Below are 9,196 nucleotides of genomic sequence, written 5' to 3' on the forward strand. Positions count from 1 at the left end.
AAGTTTCAGCCACGAAGACGCGTCCCACTATTCTTCCGCTAATGTTTGAGTGTTATCGGTACACGCTAAATTATTCATAAGTACACACACTACAAGAATGATACTCGGTTTGCTTGAATCAAACGATCTAAGTATAAAATAAACTTACTATTATTCTACTTAGTAAAATGATGACTATTCTGTCACCGCCAGTACGATTGCATTGCCCAAGGCTGTGGGCGGATGGGCGGAGGCCCTGGGCGGCTCATTAGGCTGTCATCACTTACGATAGACTCTTTGACAATGCTAAAAATAATAAATTAGGTAGGATTAGTAATGATATCTGCTTAGGAAATAGTTTATAGAGGTACTGAAAATTATTTGCGTTAACATACCTAATTGGATTGAAAATAATAATTTGTTACATTCGGTCAGTAGGGATTGGTTACATTTATCATGACATAGATAGTTCGCATGTTAGTACGAGTAGCAGTATCGATGACGTCCTTATACAAATACTAAATATTGTAAAACCCACGTAGGTGATTCATGTAGCAAGCATAACAATGTAATATATGTTGCTTTCTGGTAACCAGGGTACAGTTTTCCTTTTTCAGTCCTCAGGTGTGAAAAAAATATCAAGTGAAAATAGTATGACACATCATGTAGTTTTCAAGATCATTCTAAGGTGCTGGCGAGCATCATGTAAAATGACGTCACACTGACGAGCGTGGGAAATTTAAAGGTCTGTATAATCGCAACAAAAACTAAGAAAAACTAAGAACTAGTTTATTCATATACATATTATGCGCTCTACTGTCTCAGTTTCGATCATATGCACATATTAAAATTTTCCAACGATACTAAAGTAACATTCAAAGATGAAAAAACTCTGTATTCATTAAACCTATTTAAAATAGAGCAGTATAATGTATTAAATTGATTATAAAATCATAGCGAACGCCATCAATAACAAAGTATTATAATTAAAATTATAATATGTGTTCAATATTCTTTGAGTATTGGCAAGAATACGCGTTCGAATTTGGTTATATAGCATTAATTAATATGCTGCTATCATTTAATTAGAGAGCCATGCATGATCGCATACAAATGCGGCGAACTTGTTCTTTCCCAAACCTATAGAAGAAAAAACAATTTAATAATTCATTAATAAGAAATTAAATCGACTTCCATCTATACAGGGTGGGAAAAATTTGTACAAACCAATAATAAACTTACGTTTTTTATGTCTTTTTACTTCCTTTTGCGTTAGTGACGTTATTAAGCTATATTAATTGGTATGTTTATTTTTGAGAAATATTTGGTCAGCAACTAAAATACACTCACGGCTTACTTCAATAACGGTAGCCAACTTTCAAGTTGTTAAATTCCATGAATTGATATGGCAACCCCGTATAAAAATTCATTGGAACCATCGACCGAGAAACTCTACGAAGCGTTTGCAATTCTGTATCGACAATTAACTGATATAATTACATGACGCTCAATTATTTTTAGCAATAAATTAAAAACATCGTAAATTATAATAGAAGTAATTGCGGGTATACATAATTCTATTGCGCCATTCGCTGCTGCGCCTTTGCGGGTAAATCAATATAAATAATCTATAATGACCAGTTATTGGTTATTAATAAATTAGCTATAGTAAATACGTCCTTCTGTCTCATTCTAAAATATATTTTTAACCCATATTTTGCACATGAACTCGTTGGGAATCCATTGTTATTGTTTGTTTAAAAAGATCAGGTCCAGTGGTTAGAGCGTTCGGCTTTATTTACTGCAAGGTCGTGGCTTTGATTCCCAAGTGGGAGTGGAGAAGTTAAAAAAATACTTTATGTAGTTAATCCCAGTTGTTTTGACGTGTTTGTAATTTTTAAGCACCATTTAATAATACTCCTGTTAATCTTTCCAGAAAGCTAAGGTTGGTAAAGATAATGCAATGCAGATACATTTCTTGATTATTGTAGATCCTTGCATGGTGTTTGTCATGTTCCAGGCTTCAAAGCAAATTGATGGCGGTAGGGAAAAAAGGGGATGCATCACGTGACAGTGAGTAATTAACACCGAATCTGATTCATTGAACTGAATGCTGGCTTCACAAAAACCAACTCATTCCTTCTATAGATGGCTTCAGATACTTCTCCACAGCTAATAACAAAACGCAAAATGAAGGAGTGGTGATATATTATAAATCAACGCACACATTCTTAATAACAGAACCTGACATCATGGATGCAAACTCATTGTTGGTGAAACTAAGTAATGACACGGTTATCCTTGCCATCTATAGGCCACCTGGCGAGAAAAACACGAATAAATTCCTTGAATCCTTAAATACAGTTTTATTCAATCTAGTCAACTATAAAAATATCATTCTAACAGGTGACATAAATTTGGATATATCTTGTACTTCTATAGATAATCGTGCACAAAGTTACCTTAATTTGCTAGCTTCACACGGTATGTTACCTGCTTACAATATTCCAACACATACGAATACCTGTCTCGACCACATTGTAATTAAGACTAAATTATCAGTACGTTGTTTTGTTGCCAATACCACAGTGACAGACCATAATAGTATACTGATGAGCATGGACTTTCAACCACCCTCTCCTGGTAACAACAACAAAATACAAAAGCGGATTGACTTCCTAGCCTTAGATTCCGCAATCTCTAATGCTGATTTAACTCCAATTTTTTCTATGCATAATGTTAACGATGCCGTATCATTCCTTATTTCTACACTAAATTCTATTCTAAATAGCTGTACTAAGTTCGTAAAAACTCCACGACGAAAGCAGTCACTAAAGCCGTGGATTACAAATGGTCTAATAAAATGTTTAAAAAACAGGGACAAGCTGCACATGAAAACGAAGAAGGATCCTGATAATGATATACTTAAACTTACATACAAACGTTATCGTAATTTCTGCAACACATTAGTTAAAAAAACAAAAAGGGAATATGAAATAAATGAAATAAAAAAGGCACAAAACAATAGCAAAAAAATTTGGGAAACAATAAAGAAAATTACACACACACAGTATCAAAAAAGTCATGCTTCTGAACTAGTTACAAATAATAATTCAAAAGAGTCAGTTAATGCAATAAATAAACATTTCGTAAATATTGGTAAAATCTTAGCAGAAAATGTACCTGTGAATAATTTATCACATGATCCCATTAGCTATCTAAGTGTGTCGCAATCTAACTCCTTAGGTATGCTCTTGACAGATGAAAAAGAAGTGGAAATCATTATAAATACCTTAAAAAATAATTGTGCTTCAGGCCTCGACAGTATCTCTAGCGACTTTATCAAAAAATATAAGGCTATGTTAATACCTGTATTGACATACATATGTAACTTGGCATTGGATTCAGGGGTCTTCCCATTAGCCTTTAAGCAGGCTCTCGTACATCCTATTCATAAGAGTGGTGACAAAGACCGTGTCGACAATTATCGGCCTATATCTATTCTTCCAACTTTTTCAAAAATTCTCGAAAAAATAGTAAATAAAAGACTTGTCGACTTTTTAGAGTCCAATAACTTACTGTCTAGCTCTCAATTTGGTTTTCGTAAAAATAAATCAACTAACGAAGCTGTGCACGAGCTAACAAACTACGTTGTTGACAAAATGGACAGTAAGAAAAAAGTATTGGCAATTTTTTTGGACCTAGCAAAGGCGTTCGATACGGTCTCGGTTACGATCCTGCTTAAAAAATTGGAACACCTTGGCGTAAGAGGCACTCAACTTCAATTCTTCTCCAGCTACCTCGAGGAGCGTACTCAGCGTGTTGTTATTGACGGCATAAGTAGTGATGATCACCCTATAACATATGGAGTTCCACAGGGAAGCATCTTGGGTCCTACCTTGTTCCTTACGTATATAAACGACCTCTGCCAACTTCACTTGGTAAATGGTAAAATAATTACTTTCGCTGATGACACAGCGCTCATTTTCCATGGTGATACTTGGGATGAGGTTTATCAACATGCACAGGAAGGATTCAATGTTGTCACTGGTTGGCTCTCCAGTAACCTGCTCACGCTAAATGTTTCCAAAACAAAATACATCGCATTTAAACATAAACATTTAGCTCCTAATCAAAAATTGGTGGCACACTGCTGTCTAGACGCTGCTTCTGACAACTGCCCTTGCCCCCAACTTCAAACGGTAACTAAAATTACTTACCTTGGCGTAATAGTCGATGATCAACTTAATTTTCAAGCTCATATCAGCCATTTGACTTCTAGAACCCGAAAATTAATTTACATATTTAGGAATCTTCGCCACATCTTTAATAATAAGGTTTTTAAAGTCACATATGCCGCTCTGTGCCAATCAATTTTAACGTACTGCATATCATCTTGGGGTGGTGCCCCAAAGTCCTACCTTATTAGTTTAGAACGAGCACAAAGAGCTGTCCTTAAAGTCTCTCATAAGCTTTCATTCTTCTATCCGACGGTGGATCTATACCAGAAATGCAAAGTCCTAACTGTTCGCCAATTGTTCATTCAGCAACTTGTTCTAAAGAAGCACTCCCTCTTGGAATACGATCCTCATTTAAACCAACAAAAACGCTTAAAATACAAAGTATGTCCAAGTACTCCATATAGGGCTCATTTTTCTCATAGGTTCTTTGGCTTTCTCGGCTCTCACCTGTATAACAGGATTAACCGTGAACTTTCAATATACTCTCTCCCAAAATTCGAATGCAAGTCCAAGGTAACATCATGGTTACAAAACCTCACTTACTCTGAGACGGAGGATCTATTAAAAACGCTCGCGTAATATATCTACACATTATAATATTTATTCTGGACAATACTAAAATATAGACACTCACAAACACAAACACACACACATACACACACGCACACACACACACACACACACACACGCACACACACACACACGCACACACACACACACACACACACACACACACACACATGAATTAAGTATGTACCCAATCTAGTTGTAGTTAGGTCTGTAGTGGCGAGGGCCTGGTAATCGGTTAGACAGGGTGTCTTAGGCACCCTAGTACAGATACCAGTCTCTCACAAAGGTATTTTGCTGTATGATAATAACTTACTGTAACTAGATATAAGTTTTTATACCTCTGTGAAAGAGAAATAAAGTTTATTTATTATTATTATTATTATTATTATTATTCAATTACATTACGCAGGCACATTAATTACGTGTAGCTCATTTAACATTACGAAGAACCGCCGTACATTTACGAGCTACACATAAAAAAGGCATACGGTTGGCCGTGTTAGTATGTTTGAACATGGCAGCATTAGCTTCTCGTCAGAAATGACATCGAACAAAGCAGCAGTTTGGACCAATTAGACGGCAATAAAACGCATAATAAACCAACACAAGCGTCTTAATTCATTCACAAATAAAAATCCAAGCTTTATGCTAATAAAAATAAAGTTCAGTTCGTTTCTTTAAGGGTTAAAGGTAACGTGGTAACATGGGATAGAGCGTCGAACCATGGACCGCTCATTAGAGAAAACAAATCAAAATAATTAGGTAATAAAACCGGCTTTTGTTCCCATTGTAACATAATTTCGTAGATTGAGCTTTATGGTCGTTTTGATTGTTACAAATTTGTTTATGGGCGCGGGCGTGGTTAATGGGGCCACGATTCTTTGAAGTTGGGACATATATGGCCGACCGTATGGCACGAACGCGAAAGGGCCAAAAGTTGAGATTATGAACCGAAATTGTTCGGCAGATGGAAGTTTTTTTTAATCCACAACGAGGAAGCTCTTGGCCTGCATCTCACCTGATGGAAAGTGACGATTAGGCAAGGTGGAAGCGAGCTTCGCCTCGAATCCTTAACCACAGAGGGAGTAATGGACATAGTCCAGAACAGAACAGAACCGATGAAATGTAGAGTAAACAAGATCCTGATTGGAAACCATTTCGCAGCAAAAGCAAAATAGCAATCTTTCGTGCTCGAAGGACCAACGACCTAAAAAGATAAGTAGCTGGCAGTGGCTGGATAAAAACATACGGATAGGGAGACTTCAGGAAATAACTTATCTTATAAAAAACATTTAAGTACTACATAATAATAAGTAGAAGTCTAAAACAGTGACTTACCTATTGTTGAAAGTATGCCTTTCTGTATGCGAGACGATATTGTGTTAGATATTAAAATCCGATGTAGAAACGACGATCCGAGATACGTTTCACAGCATCGTTAGAAATATTAATTGATTTCATACAATATAGCAACAAATACTTACCAACACAAGAGCATAGTTAACCTTGAATAACCTCAATCAATATTTTCTCGAAAATCGAATAAACTGGCTCATATTAACTTTTATCTTCCACGGACCAATAAATGATTAGAATATGATAGTGTGAAGAAAATACTTTATCGATAATTGTCTAGACTCGAAAATAATTCCTGTTAGAATTATCGATACAATAACGAAATAAAAAATCAGATCGAATAAATACTATTAGCATTATTAGAACCGGTGGACCGGAAGATGAAATGGTCTTTCCAATTTGCAAACTTTATGTAGAGCCGAACGACTTGAATTGGCAACACCAATTTATGTGACTAGAATAAAAATAGTATGTAGGTAGGAAGTACATGGTAATTTTTATAAAAGCTGGGAAAATTTTATAGAACATCATTATTATTGTTGTTTATCTGATGTTATCTTTTTGCTTAGTTATGCATAAAAACAACGAAAAAGAAGCATTATGTATTTTGTTAATTTTTATTGAAAAGACTATAAAGAGTTTTATACAACTATCAAACACTGTTGACTCTATCAAATAGTATCTAGAAATCACTAGATTTCTAGATAGAGTTGTTATTAAATATGTCTAATTATTCGTCAAAAGTGTTTTTTTCTGCAGGCATGAATAATATCGATATTGTACAATGTACACCCAAACTGTCGACACTGTCACATCACTAGTATGGGATATCAGTGATTTTCACGGTCCCATACAAGTTCGACGGTGATTAGACCAATTTGTGGGGCGCCGGCCAATTAACAGTTAGTCGGAAAACGACACTAAAACAATTACCGAGATTGGAAAGTAATCGAGTGTGTTTTCACAATTAAATCATTCATTTGGGAATAATGAGATGGGTATAATTTGGGGATCGATTTTGATAATGCAATGATGAAATCAATGAGTTCTTCGAAATAAATCCTAAAAAGTAAGTAAACACCTACCTAATATTGTCGTCAATTTATAACCGCAAGATTTAATAAGTAATGATTATGTAGCTTCTACTATAATTGCCAATGGAAAATCAATGTTTATCTTTGTCTCTATTGGATACAATTTACAGCATATTTTTTGAATTTAAGATTTTTTAAAGGTACCTACATTCTGTGGACGAAACCGCAGATAGAAGCTAGTAAAGAAATAAATACTATTTGTAGCACCTTAGATTTATGAGTATAAATAAGTCTATAAGATCTAAGATAAGTACATTTAAAATATGTAACGGCTTATTACCACGCATCAATTAATTTACGGCACTATGTCACGATCACAAAAACTGAAAGCTTTAACGCCCGTATTCACAAACATTACTATGAGGTCTCACAGTACACGCGAACCAATAACAGAGCCCTATTCAACGCTGTGCGTTCGATTTGCTACATCGCTTAAGCAAGCATCGTTTGTGAAACTTAAACGAGTCGCACTTACTGACTCTATAACATCATTTTGGGATACCTCAGCTCAAGCAGTTACTGATTTTATAACATCATTTGAGAATAACTTCGCTTATAACTTTGAAATTACTTCATCTCGGTCCAATATTGTCATTTTTGTCCCGGCTAACTCAATCAGCGCTAATTACAAGCCATCCAGTTTGGAGGGACACTAATAAACGGATCGATGCCCCCAATAAAGGTTCTTCTTCTTCTCCAGCTTTCTTCGGAAAGGCCATTAAGGTTTCGCGGCTCGGCGAATAGCTCAATCAATAAAAGTTATTGGGTGGCAAAAACTCGCGGCGACGGTAAAGGACCATTGTGCATGCGTTCGCGCGTCATTTGGGGGCCGATTATGGAGCAGCTGCAGTTTCGTATGCGATTTTTTTGTCAATGGCGCATATTTAATTTATTTTTAAAAAAGTAGACTGATGTAATCAATGATTTACTCCTCTTATGTGCCTTCCTAGAGTGAGACGTAACATATAAACAAAGATTTTACTGCCATTGCACCGAAAAACTATGACAGCCAGGCTGAGAAAAAGCAAAAAGGAGAACCTACCTAAAACAAACTTTAATGGACTGAAAAGCTCTTTACTTTCAGTATAATAAGTAAAGCTTAACAACTTTACATATTCATTTATACATCATCATTCATCACTATACAGCACAATTTTATTCATCGATCTAATGGTACCTTCTTTTTATTTCTACTGCTTTCTATTTCTATCCTTTTTCATGGGACATATTTTTCATAAGACTTGAACTTAGGTGTTAAATTGTCATTTGGTCTCCTAATAGTATCTAAGTATTCGATACGTACAGACAACAATACAGCAGACTACACATTTATATTGCAAATTTGCCCATAGTACAACTCGTATATTGAGACTTCAGTGTTTTTAGCTTGACGTGCCGTCATCTGCACTCCTATTTTGAAAAAAAAAATCAATCCGTTAAATTCGAATGACATCTGAATATCACACCAAAAAAGCTATCCCTCGAGTAGCGCCCGCGCAAGGCCCTGCCAAAGAATGTAATTAACAGAACACCAATAAAAATAATTGGATACAAAAAACGATCCGCTCTACCCGCCATTTATTATTTTGATTACCCTTGTTATTGTTATGGCCCTTCGGAGTTTTCCAACTGTATCTTGGAACGACACGGAGAAGGTTTGTGGCGTGTTTTTATTGACAGTTCTAACTAAAATACTTCTATTTTAAGACAAAATACTGTCAAAAAATACAGTTTAAGCTCGGGTAATATCAGAGCTAAAATGAGAAATTTAGATATGCAAACTATATGAAATATTTTGGAAATGGTAGGCACAAAATGATCTCTCCAGGACATTTTCGACAGTGTCGATTCTGTGTCGCAGTTTGAGTTGATCTTTATTGTTACCATTTACGACTTTGTTTGAGCGACCGACAGAGCGCGTGACGCGAATTAAATGTTGAATGTAAGAACGAATTG

This window comes from Ostrinia nubilalis, chromosome 3 (genome assembly GCF_963855985.1).
Source record: "Ostrinia nubilalis chromosome 3, ilOstNubi1.1, whole genome shotgun sequence".
NCBI lineage: Eukaryota > Metazoa > Arthropoda > Insecta > Lepidoptera > Crambidae > Ostrinia > Ostrinia nubilalis.